The following is a 15,186-nucleotide window of genomic DNA, read 5'->3' as shown; positions in this document are numbered from 1 at the left end:
AGTCCAGCTAGCTAAGAAAGAGAGTTAACCAGTAGTGTAAAGTAGTTAAGTAAAAATACTTTAACGTACTACTTAAGTCGTTTTTTGGGGTATCTGTACTTGACTTTACTATTTAAATTTTTGACAACTTTTACTTTTACTTCACTACATTCATAAAGAAAATAATGTACTTTTTACTCCATACATTTTCCCTGACACCCAAAAGTACTCGTTACATTTTGAATGCTTAGCAGGACAGAAAATGGTCCAATTCACACATTTATCAAGAGAACATCCCTGGTCATCCCTACTGCCTCTGATCTGGTGGACTCACTAAACACAAATGCTTTGTTTGTAAATTTCTGAATGTTGGAGTGTGCCTCTGGCTGAACGTACATTTTAAAAACAAGAACATCGTCTGGTACATACAGTGAATAAAGGAAAGGACATTTATTCAACTGTGAAGACAAACCTTTTAATTAAAACTGCTAAATGAGCGAACTTAGGAGGAAACGTCAGTGAGTGAAGTGAATGAAGATCACGTGACTGAGGAAAATATTGCTGTGGTTGAGGACAATATTGAAGTGAGTGACAATCAGGAGCTTATTGAGAAACGAAAAATGATTGGAATTGTTGGAAACATTGGACAGTTTGATGAAAGTATAGAGCAGTGGAGCTCATATACAGAACGGTTTGAATATTTTGTTCTTGTAAATGACATTCATGAGGACAACATTGTGCCTACATGTTTTAGTGTAATGGGGCCAAAGACATTTAATTTACTAGGCAGCCTGCTACAGCCAAACAGAACAGGTAATAAGACGTATGGGGATATTGTGGAGATACTTAAAGGACATTTTTCACCAGAACAACTAGTTAATGCTGAAAGGTTCAGGTTCCACAGGAGACATCAGGAAGAGGGAGAATCAGTAACAATGTTTGCTGCTGCATTAAAGAAACGACCAGAACACTGAGTTTAATGCTGTTCTAAATGACATCATTAGAGACAGACTAGTATGTGGGCTACGGAGTGAAGCTACACAAAAGAGACTGTTGACTGAAAGTCATCTGACCTTGGCAAAGGACATTGAAATCAGTGTGTCCATGGAACTAGCTGCTAAAGAGGCTCACCGGTTGAGTTCATCAGGAACTTAGTGGGTTCATCTAACAATCCTAATCATCAGCTGGTACATTTTAATCTCTTACACAGGGTATACCTTCCACCTAGAAAACATCATTTAATAGAAATCACAACTGCTCCTCTGTGTGATCTATGTAATCAAGGTGCCTTGGGCTCATTTAGTCATATGTACTGGGAGTGACCAGGGGACATGTTTTGGAAAGAGGTATCCTCATACCTTGTTCCCCCAAACTGTTATTACTGAATGATAATTCACCGCTGTCATTACAGCAAAGACGTATAATGTTGTCAGGTTGGACAGCAGCTAAAAAGATGTTGGAACTAAGATGGCAACCACCACACCTCATTGGATCAGCACTTTTATAGATATCATTTATTTAGAACGATCCACTGCTAGGATCCATGGGGCTAGCCAAACAACAATTGCAGCTGAAACCATAAAATAACTCCTGTAGTGGGTTTGGAAGTAAGCATTTCACTGCAATGTCTGCACCTGTTGTATTCGGCGCATGTGACCAATAAAATTTGATTTGATTTGATTTGATTTGATTTACCCAACAGATTGACCGTTAATTATCATTTTTGTGCAAATGTGTACCTTGATTTAGTATTTAATTTAATGGAGATCAGGATAGGTTTGTTGGGGTGGTCCCAGGAAGGGTTGGAGGGTGGGTAGGGGTGGTCCCAGGAGGGGTTGGAGGGTGGGTAGGGGTGGTCCCAGGAGGGGTTGGAGGGTGGGTTGGGGTGGTCCCAGGAGGGGTTGGAGGGTGGGTAGGGGTGGTCCCAGGAAGGGTTGGAGGGTGGGTTGGGGTGGTCCCAGGAGGGGTTGGAGGGTGGGTAGGGGTGGTCCCAGGAGGGGTTGGAGGGTGGGTTGGGGTGGTCCCAGGAGGGGTTGGAGGGTGGGTAGGGGTGGTCCCAGGAGGGGTTGGAGGGTGGGTTGGGGTGGTCCCAGGAGGGGTTGGAGGGTGGGTGGGGTGGTCCCAGGAGGGGTTGGAGGGTGGGTTGGGGTGGTCCCAGGAGGGGTTGGAGGGTGGGTTGGGGTGGTCCCAGGAGGGGTTGGAGGGTGGGTAGGGGTGGTCCCAGGAGGGGTTGGAGGGTGGGTAGGGGTGGTCCCAGGAGGGGTTGGAGGGTGGGTAGGGGTGGTCCCAGGAGGGGTTGGAGGGTGGGTAGGGGTGGTCCCAGGAGGGGTTGGAGGGTGGGTTGGGGTGGTCCCAGGAGGGGTTGGAGGGTGGGTAGGGGTGGTCCCAGGAGGGGTTGGAGGGTGGGTTGGGGTGGTCCCAGGAGGGGTTGGAGGGTGGGTAGGGGTGGTCCCAGGAGGGGTTGGAGGGTGGGTAGGGGTGGTCCCAGGAGGGGTTGGAGGGTGGGTTGGGGTGGTCCCAGGAGGGGTTGGAGGGTGGGTAGGGGTGGTCCCAGGAGGGGTTGGAGGGTGGGTAGTGGTGGTCCCAGGAGGGGTTGGAGGGTGGGTTGGGGTGGTCCCAGGAGGGGTTGGAGGGTGGGTAGGGGTGGTCCCAGGAGGGGTTGGAGGGTGGGCTGGGGTGGTCCCAGGAGGGGTTGGAGGGTGGGTAGGGGTGGTCCCAGGAGGGGTTGGAGGGTGGGCTGGGGTGGTCCCAGGAGGGGTTGGAGGGTGGGCTGATGCAGCTGAGGTGGGTGATTGTATATGTGGTTTATTATAATTGTATTTATCAGCAATAACTAGTTTCCATAATATACTGATACATATTTTAACAATATTGTGTCTCTAGCTGTATAACCATTCCTGCTGTGATTTGTTCTTGTCTGCTTTGAAAATAAATAAAAAAGTTTATCATAAAAAAAGGAAAAGTGCCCAGTTTCAACTGAAAATCAGAGACCAGGAAATCAAGTCACATGCCTCACAGGTCCTCAACTGGCAGCTTCATTAAATAGCACCCGCAAAACACCAGTCTCAATGTCAACAGTGAAGAGGCAACTCTGGGATGCTGACCTTCTAGGCAGAGTTGCAAAGAAAAAGCCATATCTCAAACTGGCCAATAAAAAGAAAAGATTAAGATGGGCAAAAGAACACAGACACTGGACTTTTTCTTTGCAACTCTGCCTAGAAGGACAGCATCCCAGAGTCGCCTCTTCACTGTTGACATTGATTCTGGTGTTTTGTGGGTGCTATTTAATGAAGCTGCCAGTTGAGGACCTGTGAGGCGTCTGTTTCTCAAACTAGACACTCTAATGTATTTGTCCTCTTGCTCAGTTGTACACCGGGGCCTCCCACTCCTCTTTCTATTCTGGTTAGAGCCAGTTTGCGCTGTTCTGTTTAGGGAGTAGTACACAGATCTTCAGTTTGTTGGCAATTTCTCGCATGGAATAGCCTTAATTTCTCAGAACAAGAATAGACTGAAGAGTTTCAGAAGAAAGTTATTTGTTTCTGGCCATTTTGAGGCTGTAATCGAACCCACAATTGCTGATGCTCCAGATACTCAACTAGTCTCAAGAAGGCCAGTTTTATTACTTCTTTAATCAGCACAACAGTTTTCAGCTGTGCTAACATAATTGCAAAAGGGTTTTCTAATGATCAATTAGTCTTTTAAAATGACACACTTGGATTAGCAAACACAACGTGCCATTGGAACACAGGACTGATGGTTGCTGATAATGGGCCTCTGTACGCCTATGTAGATATTCCATTAAAAATCAGCCGTTTCCAGCTACAATAGCAATTTACAACATTAACCATGTCTACACTGTATTTCTGATCAATTTGATGTTATTTTAATGGATCAAAAAATTGCTTTTCTTTCGAAAACAAGGACATTTCTAAGAGACCCCAAACTTTTGAACGGCAGTGCATATTGTTGAGAAAATTGAAATTTGGAAATAGAGCTGCACCTCTTGAATTTTGAGAGTTATTTGATAAAGGTAAGTGTCATAGAACCTGCAGAATATGCTCTTTCAGATACAGTACTATATAGAAATCTAAATATTTTACCTGCATGTGACTCTGGATTTGATAAAGAGATGCTCCTTTCCCTGCATCTTTACGTTCTGTTTCAGCTCAGCCGTCTCCCCACCCTGATAATAAAGTGTTTATCGGTATCTTCCACTAGATGGCAGTAAACACCTGCTGTAGCTAAACTTTACAATCGTATGTGTCCAGTTTCTTGGTCCTGGTGACTCCTGGGCCCTTATTCATAAAGGCAGTGTGTCTCAGAGTAGGAGTGTTGATCTAGGATCAGGTCCCCCCCTGTCCATCTAATCTGTTTCATTATGATCTAAAAGTCAAAACTGATCCTAGATCAGGACTCCTACTCTTTATGAATACTGTCACAGGTGACTCCTCAAGATGAGGCTCATGATTTATAAGTTATATTCTTCAAGAATCAATTAATATCATTAATTGAACTGCTTTGACATGAACAGATCTGTGAGGTCTTAACTTAAAGGTACTATATATACCTTATGGTTATTTTAATGGGGTTGAACATCCATCCCATCAGATTGGGTAACGGATTTTAGGAGTTCGGAAAAATACTGACTGACCTCACCCTCTCTGACCTCTCACCCTGCTGAAACACACTCAAGTAAAGACCACATAGCTACAGTTATACGCTTGTCTGGTTTTACCCACTTTTACAGCCAATGTATGGACTGGCATCCATATGAATCAGTGGAATATACTGACTAGTTAACCATCTCCCAATAAGGGTTCATCAAATCTATTTTATTGGTCACATACACATATTTAGCAGATGCTATGGAGGGTGTAGCAAAATGCTTGTGTTCCTAGCTCAGTGCAGTAATATCTAACAATACACAACAATACACACAGATCTAAGACGTAAAACAATGTAATGAAGAAATATAGAATTATTAGGAGGACATCAAGCATACAGCACTAAACAGACAGACATCTCAGGACATCAACAACTCCTGGGGGGCATATCAACATTCTACATGGACTTCCTCTCCTTGTCTCCTCTCCTTGTCTCCTATCCTTGTCTCCTCTCATTGTCTCCTCTCCTTGTCTCCTCTCCTTGTCTCCTATCCTTGTCTCCTATCCTTGTCTCCTCTCCTTGTCTCCTCTCCTTGTCTCCTTCCCTTCATCTCAACTACATGAGAGAACTGGACAGGTGAAAGCAATGTTTCCACACCTAGTACTATCTTAAGGGGCCAAGACAAATGCGCTGTAAGACGTTGGTACCCAGGTTTATAATGTGTTTCTCTCCTCACTGGTTGAATGATGTCAATGGATGAATGGGCGATAGAAACGGATAATGGGGCCCGTTACTTTACAATTACATTAGGATGAACTGAACGATGAGGAGGGTGAAGAGGGTGATTTTAATTTAGAACAATGGTGTGATGATGAGGATGAAGACTTGTGGGTGTTGTGGGTGGTCTAATTATTTCATTATGAAAGGCTGGAAAGGGTATGTAATCTCCCCTCAGAGAGAATCAAATCAGACCCTGAGTACAACGTACAACATCTGTAGTTCACAAAGGCAAGCCCAACCAAACGAACGGACGCTGACAGCATTGCAGATGTTACAGAATTTAGATGAGCTGGAGTCTAATGGAGGATTGGATATTAAGCCCAACCAAACGAACGGACGCTGACAGCATTGCAGATGTTACCGAATTTAGATGAGCTGGAGTCGAATGGAGGATTGGATATTAAGCCTGACAAAGCGGGTAAAAAAAGAATTGTGGCCCCGCTCTTCACGGCTGAGATAGAAAAACAAAAAAAATTATTTTCCTGCAATTCTACTCATTTTGCCATGTGGCGTAGAGAAAATATTGCAGTTTTAAAGCAAGTATTCTGCAGTTCTACATATTTTGCATTGGGGTGGAGAGAAAATGTAGCAATTTTATAACCAATTTCATGCAATTCTACTCATTTTGCCATGGGGCAGAGAGACATTTTTGCAGTTTTAAAGCAAATGTCCTGCAATTTTACCCATTTTGACAAGATTTCTTGAGTTATCTTAATAAAATGGACAAATAGTACTATTGCCGCTTTTTTCACATTTTTCAAGCGAAGGTCTTTTAAGGTCTTTTTAAGGGAGTATACAAGAACACTCGTTGGGTTTGGCTGCAGAGTTCAGCGCCAGCCGAACTGAAGCATTATTCATGAGATTGAGTCGTGAGTTAAAACACAGGTAAGGCCACAATACAGGGTCCCATACAATCAATAAATTACTCTTGTTTTCATATCTTTTCATGGATATCTTTTCACCGATATTTATTTATGTAATTCATCCTTTACAATTGTTTATGCACTATTTATCAAGCTTTGGCACTCATGTTTACAGCAAATAATATGACCGTGAGCCTTGCGGTCTATTCTATAAATACAATTTATCAAATGTATTACATTGTCATGTTTTTATTGTATGGGAAACAAAAACGTATGCTACATGTTGCAGTAGGCCTTTGTAGAATATTATACAACGTCTAATCCTGAATGCTGATTGGTTATAATATAAAACATATCCTTACATGCATTTTATGTACTTCTAAATATACAACTATTCAAAATAAGAAACAAAATATTCTTAATACATGACTGCATTCAATCAAGCAATATTTTTTGTTGTTGATGGTATTTAGATTGATAACAACCCAGCAGATGAATCTGATGCGTATGCTAAAGGAGATGCCCAACAAAGTCCCCTACTTAAGTCTGAACGGTCTATAATACAGTGCCTTCAGAAAGTTTTCACACCCCTTGAATTTTGTTGTGTTACAGCCTGAATTTAAAATGGATTAAATTGAGATTTTGTGTCACTGGCAAACACACAATACTCCATAATGTCAAAGTGGAATAATGTTTTTAGAAATTAATTAAAAATGAAAAGATGAAATGTCTTGAGTATTCAACCCCTTTGTTATGGCAAGCCTAAATAAGTTCAGGAGTAGAAATGTGCTTAACAAGTCACATAATAAGTTGCATGGACTCACTCTGTGCGCAATAATACTGTTTAACATGATTTTTTTATTACAACCTCATCTCTGTACCACACACATACAATTATCTGTAAGGTCCCTCAGTCGAGCAGTGAATTTCAAACACATATTCAACCACAAAGACCAGCGAGGTTTTCCAATGCCTCGCAAAGAAGGGCACCTATTGGTAGATGGGTAAAAATAAAATAAAAAGCAGAATATTTCTTTGAGCATGGTGAAGTTATTAATTACACTTTGGATGGTGTATCACTACGTAGATACAGGCGTCCTTCTTAACTCAGTTGCCGGTGAGGAAGGAAACCGCTCAGTGATTTCACCATGAGGCCAATGGTGACTTTAAAACTGTTAGAGTTTAATGGCTGTGATAGGAGGAAACTGAGGATGGATCAACAACATTGTAGTTACTCCACAATACTAACCTAATTGACAGAGTGAAAAGAAGCCACTATTTTATTGCATGGTGGTGGCTGCATCATGTTATGGTTATGCTTGTCATCGACAAGGACTAGGGAGTTTTTTGGGGAGATGAAAATAAATGGAATGGAGCTAAGCACAGGCAAAATCCTAGAGGAAAACCTGGTTCAGACTGCTTTCCAACAGACACTGGGAGATTAATTCACTTTTCAGCAGGACAATAACCTAAAACACAAGGTCAAATATACACTGGAGTTGCTTACCAAGAAGACATTGAATGTTCCTGAGTGGCCGAGTAACATTTTTGACTTAACCACCGTCCTGCCTGAACGTCTTGTGGACTAGAGTGCCAGTTAACCCCCCTCCTGCCTGAACGTCTTGTGGACTAGAGTGCCAGTTAACCCCCCTCTGCCTGAACGTCTTGTGGACCAGAGCGCCGGAGAGACTAAAAGCTAAAGTAAAAGCATCTGAAACTTTTGTTGTGTCCGGCACACCCCACTCTTCCTGACACCACCATTCTCTTCTCTAGCAAATAAAACATCTATCTTCTGAATGAAGCTTGTAAAATAACGGTTCTGTTCTGGAACAGTATGGATCACTTTCGTTCCCGGTTCAGTTGCTGTTCCTTGAAAACATTTTTTTCTGGTTTTCGGTTCTGTTGATCCGGCTTCCTCTCGACTGCCTTTCATTTTTGAAGACAATTATTTTCATTGTTAGAGCGGCCAATGGAGTATCTGGTCAATACATAGGTTTCCACCCAATTTTCAAAAGGTTTCCATGCAAATATTCTAAATTCTGCATAAAACAATAAGTGCATTTTCCCTCCAGAGATGTTTCCATCAAACTGATTTTTTTGTGGATAAAAGGCTGTACATGATAACGTAATTACTTTTGTGGTTAAATTCCCATGTACCACATGAAAAATACAAGTTAAATGGGTTTCCATCGCATTTTCAACTCTACTGATTGTTTTGTCACAAAAACTGTTGCATTATATAGCAAATGTGCCACTCTGGTCTTGGCACATGCCAACAACTCACAGATACAGTGTGGGCATGGCTATATCGATATTATTTGTATTTGTCAAACGGCAGCTAAGCATCGATCATCATGTTAGCTAAATAAGACCCATAATATTTATTGGAAAGGAGCATCAAGCTCGTCACCTGGCACTTTCACCACCCTGTGAAGTTCATCATAACTTATTTCATCTGTAGCCTAAAACTGCATGCCTTCCCGAGTCGTAGTGGGAGGACCACACAACATATCGCGTGACTCCCAAGTTTACTTCGATATGATGGTTATAGTATATTATCAGTGCTTAATTTGATCAGCCTCTCCGTTTTGGACTGTTTCGTTCCGGAACCTATTTGGCCGGATCCAGTACCTGGCATGAAAAATAATTGTTACTTTTTGCAATGTAAAAATTCGAATAATCTCTCCCAGAACTCTCTCTGCTCTGACAGACATGAACCTACAACTCTCATCTCTCCAGCATTGCACATCATTTATAGAGCCGAGCGAAGGGTTCTGGAGGAGCTGCAGCACGCCTGATGAATTGAAATACATTTTACAAAGTTATAGAATTACTGCTGCCTGTTCAGAATATCCTACTACACCATGAGAAAGCCTAAAATGTAGTCACAGGATAAATAGCTTATTTAAAAAAATAACCTAGCTGTGGAGTGTAGCACAATAACAAGGCATACTGTCGGGAACGGGCGGCAAATCTGTCAGTGAAACTTTTTTATAAATGTAGGACTATAATTTCCTCCTCATATTGTAGCATACAATATGTCTCCACACACCTAGGCTATAAACATAAAATATACCTTTTACAAATACATCAGCACGTTTAATACATTTGTTTCAAGCAATAGAGCATATGCTTTGAATACTGGTCTGTTGGGAAAATATGCAGTTTTGGGCAAATTCTCATATCACTTTGCTCAATGTGTCACATACAAGGCTTTTGTATGGCTGTTGAAGTGTGCAGAACAGTAATCAGACATGCCTGCCCCATATGTACGGCCCTCTTTGAGTTGTTGCTGGTGCTGCTTTACTTTCTTGACTGTGTCATGGGACCTGCGCCTACACTTGTCACACTCCATTGAAGCAGCATCAACTCTCACGACTCCTCTCTGATTGCTTCTGTAACTGGTGTGAAATGGCTAGTGTGGTATCTGAGGAATTTATGACTTTGCTAATGTTTTCAAATGGTGTCTTGGAGGATGTTGATTCAGCTTAGGGAAGCATCTGGGGAGCAGTTTTATAGGGGCAGAGGAAGTCTGTTGTGTGGAGTCATGTTCCATTCATGTGCGGCGAAGTGACTCCCGCCCAAGACGCCGGCTCATAAGGTGGGATTTCTCACAATTTTGTGCGCTGGTTGGTTCGCTGGCTTGTGGGTGTGTGCGCTGGAGAAATGTACAGTTTAAAAGACTTATGTGTGCAGATTTAGCTGTTATTTGCTGTGGGATAGGAGTCCGTTCTAAAAATTCTAAATTTGTTTGCGCTGGTAACAACGCAAACAGGGGGGGAGTGTCTATAACTATTGAATAATATAATGAAGGAATAAGGCCAGGGTAAATGTATACAAATTAGACCATTGTGAATCTATGGAAGCCCTCTAAGGAGGCGATCATTAGGATGGGCCGAAAATCCTAAAAACACGTTAGGTGTATTTAGGTGAGTCCAGGGGACTTGAGGCTGTGGTATATATATTCGGTTGCAAGTTACCTCTCAACATGTGGTTGACGAATTATATGATTGATGTGACCGCTCATTGGATGTCCGCGGAACTCGTGGTAGCAGAAGTTTAGAGACAAAGGAATTATACGACGCAATGGAGGTAGCATACTGCCTTAGGGGTCCATAGCAATGGAAATAAGCCTCTTAAAATGTATGTATATGTGTGTAGAATAGAGTAGGATTTGTGTTCTATGGTTTGTGAGCTCTGTTAAGTGTTATTGTTTGTCTATGGGGGGTAAAAGAGAGGAAGTACAGCGGGACTGTCTACTTTCTGTTGTCTGGCTTGGAGAGAGCTGGGAGAGAGCTCCATCCACTCTGAAATCGTATTGGTGTATGAACTACGCATTTGCGTGATTTTATGACTTTAGAGATACGTAGGGCAAATATGCCAATCCCCTGCCTGCACTGAGCTGCTGCGAGATGCAGACAAAGAGAGAGAAGATTTAGACACTAATAGTGTATTCTGGTTGTTAAATCGGCTGTTGTTTGACGATGAAACTGTTTTCTGTTTTCTGTCCTCGTCGCCATTTTGTAGTGTCGAGTAAACGTTGCTAATTATGCTGTGAGACCAAGGAGAACCGCTGACGCTGTATTTTCATCATAAAGGTTTATTCATAACCATGTCTCCCGAGTGGCGCAGTGGTCTAAGGCACTGCATCACAGTGCTAGCTGTGCCACTAGAGATCCTGGTTCGAATCCAGGCTCTGTCGTAGCCGGCCGCGACCGGGAGACCCATGGGGCGGCGTGCAATTGGCCCAGCGTCGTCCAGGGTAGGGGAGGGAATGGCCGGCAGGGATGTAGCTCAGTTGATAGAGCATGGCGTTTGCAACCCCGGCATGGTTGTGGGTTCGATTCCCACAGGGGGTATGAAAAAAAAAATAATAATGTATGCACTAACTGTAGGTCGCTCTGGATAAGAGCGTCTGCTAAATGACTAAAATGTAAAAAAATGTAAATAACAAAGGGATACAGCGTCGATTTACAGATACCTGCAGATACCTGGAGAATAATTGCCCCATCTCAAATATGATTATTCTGCTCTCCTTTGTCTCAACCTAGTATTTATAATCTTTACCCTGCTGTGGGTGGTTTCCCATACAGACCAATCACCTGTCTCCACACAACAGACTTCCTCTGTTCTATGGACTAGGTGAAAAATCTGTCGATGTGCCCTTGAGCAAGGCGCTTAACCCTAAATTGCTCCTGTAAGTCGCTCTGGATAAGAGCGTCTGCTAAATGACCAATTTATTTATTTATTATGGGGTGTCCCCACAAAACTGCTCCCCAGATGCTCCCTCCAAGCTGAATAAACCTCCTCTCAGGTTCCATTTGAAAACGTTAGCAAAGTCATAATTCCTCAGATACTACATATTCCCCCCTTCGAGACAAATTAAGTCTCGAAAACAAACAGAATAGGATTATGACAAGTAACAATTTATCTTATTGAGTATCTTTAACAATAAACCAAAAACACATTTTTCTATGGAGTGTAAATATATTTCTATGAAATATGAACAAATCTTTATGGAGTGTGAATTTATTTCTATGAAATATGAACAAATCTTTATGGAGTGTGAGAGCGAAAAACCTGTCTGGCAGCCTTCTTTCCAAATATCCATCCATCAATCAAGACAGTAAAATTCTCTCACAGCCCCTCTGTCCCAGGCAACCACTTAAGTACTCCAGATCAATTCATAAATCTTTATCAATGCATTTGAAACTATGATGCAATTTGAATACACATGAAAGCCTCAGCAAACAAAATACTATCCAAAATGTCCACACTCAGGCTGGTCGACCCATCGGACCCTCCTGTGGATTCTCTCTATCCCTGCCTAGACTCAATATCCCTAAGCATTCACGAAACAAACAAAAACATCTGAGATCCCCACATTTACCCAATAACAGCAAATATCATTCTACAAAAATTAATACAGAATGAATCTGACACAAATTATGTATTACACATGCAACTATGTCTATATATCATTGCAGACACTGGAATGTAGTCCACTACACTTCATCTCCTCAGCAGTGTCGACTTCCAATGCATCGTTGATGATGGAATCTGAACATTTCCACACCTTCCTTGTTCCACTTCCTCCAGTCCATTCATATTCTCCTTTCATATTGTCCCTTCATATTGTCCTTGTTTGAGTATTTGAATCTCTACATATTCCCCCATATGCTTCTGGAAGAAAAGAAAAGACCAAACAGTATCTTTTGCAAAACAACACATTCAAATTAAAACATCAATATCAACTAAGAATATAAAAATGATATATAAAATGAATCACATTCTATTTCCCCCCTTTGATTCATAACAAAATACTAACTATCACCATAATATTTAAAACCCCTTTGAAAAATACAAAATTGATATCTATCTATCAATACTCCTTTGAGTCTTGACAGAAGGTTAAACCCTCTTATCGTTTCATTTGCAAAACCCTTCAAATTATAGGTATTATTATCTATATGATCTTATCAAAATTTTACACCATACCATGGAAAAATCCCCACTTCTCTCTTAGACTCCTCCAATGATAGGCTTCCCAGACTATGAAACTTCTCTCTTTCATAATCAAATGTATCTCTTTCCCCTTGCTATTAAAATAGTTGCTTTAGTTGATTTATTAATACCCTTAACTATTTCCAGTGGGAAAGTTACCGATATCCTCTGTGTATTATTTACTGTTGGAGTGGCTACTGTAATATACTTCTCCTGAACTCCTTTGGTGACTGTGGAAGCTTCAACAGACCTCAAATCTTCCATCATAAGCGTCACCTTACGAGTTACATAACCTTTTAACCAATAATTCTTAGCCGGAACAAACTTTAATGCTTGCACTAAATAATTACACATATATTCTCCCTGATCTTTCCATGTAACATTACGCAAAATAAGCGAACAATCACTCATAACCCTCTTCCACTTCATATCGTTGTACAAAATATACTTCCTTTCACTAGGTGAAACAGCTTCTACTTCTAGTCTTCATAACAACACTTCTTCTCCATAATTATCTCTCCATATGAGAGGAACCCCACCTCTACACATTCCTTCTCTCACATCTACAAGGAAGATGAGCTGTATCACCCATCCTAACCCTAATGACAGTATTTTCCTCTAAAATTGGTGATGGAGCAATTGGCTCCCTTGTAATCAAATGTGATATATTTATAGCTTTAATAACTGTCAATGTTGAAAGAGTTGAATTGCTTCTCACTGTTGTTATAATATGCTAAAGTGTTGATGTCATTGTTGTTGATTCATCTATTTTCCCTAAATCTTTGAACTTTACTTGTATTTCCATCTATCACCACTAGTGTCACTACATTAACTCTCAGTCCCGACTCTAATCCCTCACTTTCAAACTGTTGATTATAAAAAATACATTTATAATCACCTTGATCTTCCTGCTGGGAATTGTAAATATAGATACTACAATCACCCTCAATCTTCTCTTATCATTCAGCAACCCATACTTTCTCAATGCAACTGCTCCTAACAGATCTAAACTCCTACCATATCTATCTTCCCACTGAACTCTAAATTTCCCTTCACCACTGTTCTCTCTCTCTTCCTACTAACATTGAAGCTGAGCTGACTGTCCTAGAGTTCCTTCAAACCTAGTTTTCTTAACTTTTTTTTTTTTATCTGACTTTTCTCCTAATTTTTAAAAACCATTTCACTGATTTATTCACAAAATCCTTTCCCACTAATTTTAGAAAAACCATTTCACTGATTTATTCACAAAATCCTTTCCCACTAATTTTAGGATATGTGATCGGGTAGTCCCCACCTGCTTATGACTTCTTTACACACAGACTTGGCAAACGATTGAGCATCTTTTAGCCTTGTTTGACATCTTATTCACCTCTTGGTGTAGGAATGTAACCAAGAATAACAGTCACCCCTTTTAACATTATTTTTCAGAGAGATTGTCCTCCTTCCTATGATATAATCAACCTTTTCAAGCAAATATGATTCCCAAAAACCATACTCCTTTGTAATCTTTCTCCTAATCTTAGCCTTCTTTCAACATTAGCTAACCCCTAGCTTCCTAAATCATCAGACCTAATAGGTCCAGAGGCGTTACTATCAACCACTCATGGTTTCTCCCCAAAACAACAATTGATTCCTACTCTAACGATTTTTTCTATTGTCTTCAAAACACCTGCTTTTGAAAGTCCTTCAATTTCTGGTTCAATCCCTTGAATTGCTTCATCTTTCAAATGATACTCATTCTTCCAAGGAGGTCTTCCTCCTCAAAATCTTCACTGAGATTTCCCATCCAGAATACTGTAGACAAATCCATCTCTGTCATCATCAACCATTGGTAAAACTTTTCCTTTGGCACTTCTACCAGACAGCCGTCTGGTGTACATCTTATTGTACAGTTCAATTTACACAATGCATCTCTTCCCAACAATGCAATAGGTGTATGTTCTGATACCAGTATGGGTATTGTAATTTTCTTCTGATTTTTATAGCAGAGCTCAATTGGTTCCTTAAGAGGAATCAACTGTTTCACTCCCTCAAATCCCTATCCTAATTAGTTGATTGGACATAGTGAGATGTGTAACCTCTTCAGGCTGAACACAGATAAAAGCTGTTCCGCTATTCATCATCACTTCCCATAGTCCTTTGTTTATTTTCACCTCAATTGTTGGATCTTTTTCCGGTCCTGATGCTACCAGCTGACACCCCCCTTTCGGATCTTCTAGGCACCCCTAGAATCCTTGCTCCTTGTCCCTATAAGGGTTCACCGGTCCTCCAGATGATCTTGACTGACACCTGTATCTTCCTCTGAAATTCCCTCTGATGTTTCCTTCTGGCCCATTGCACTCACAGCAAAGTTACCAACCTGTCCACAATCATAACACACTTCTGGAGATTGCTGGAAGTATGGCTTAAATCTTCCTCCTCTTCCTCTTTCTAAGCCTTCTCGTCCTCTTCCTCT

The sequence above is a fragment of the Coregonus lavaretus genome, assembly GCF_964263955.1.
Source record: "Coregonus lavaretus genome assembly, chromosome: 9".
Taxonomy (NCBI): Eukaryota; Metazoa; Chordata; class Actinopteri; order Salmoniformes; family Salmonidae; genus Coregonus; species Coregonus lavaretus.
Note: the sequence above shows the minus strand (reverse complement) of the source record.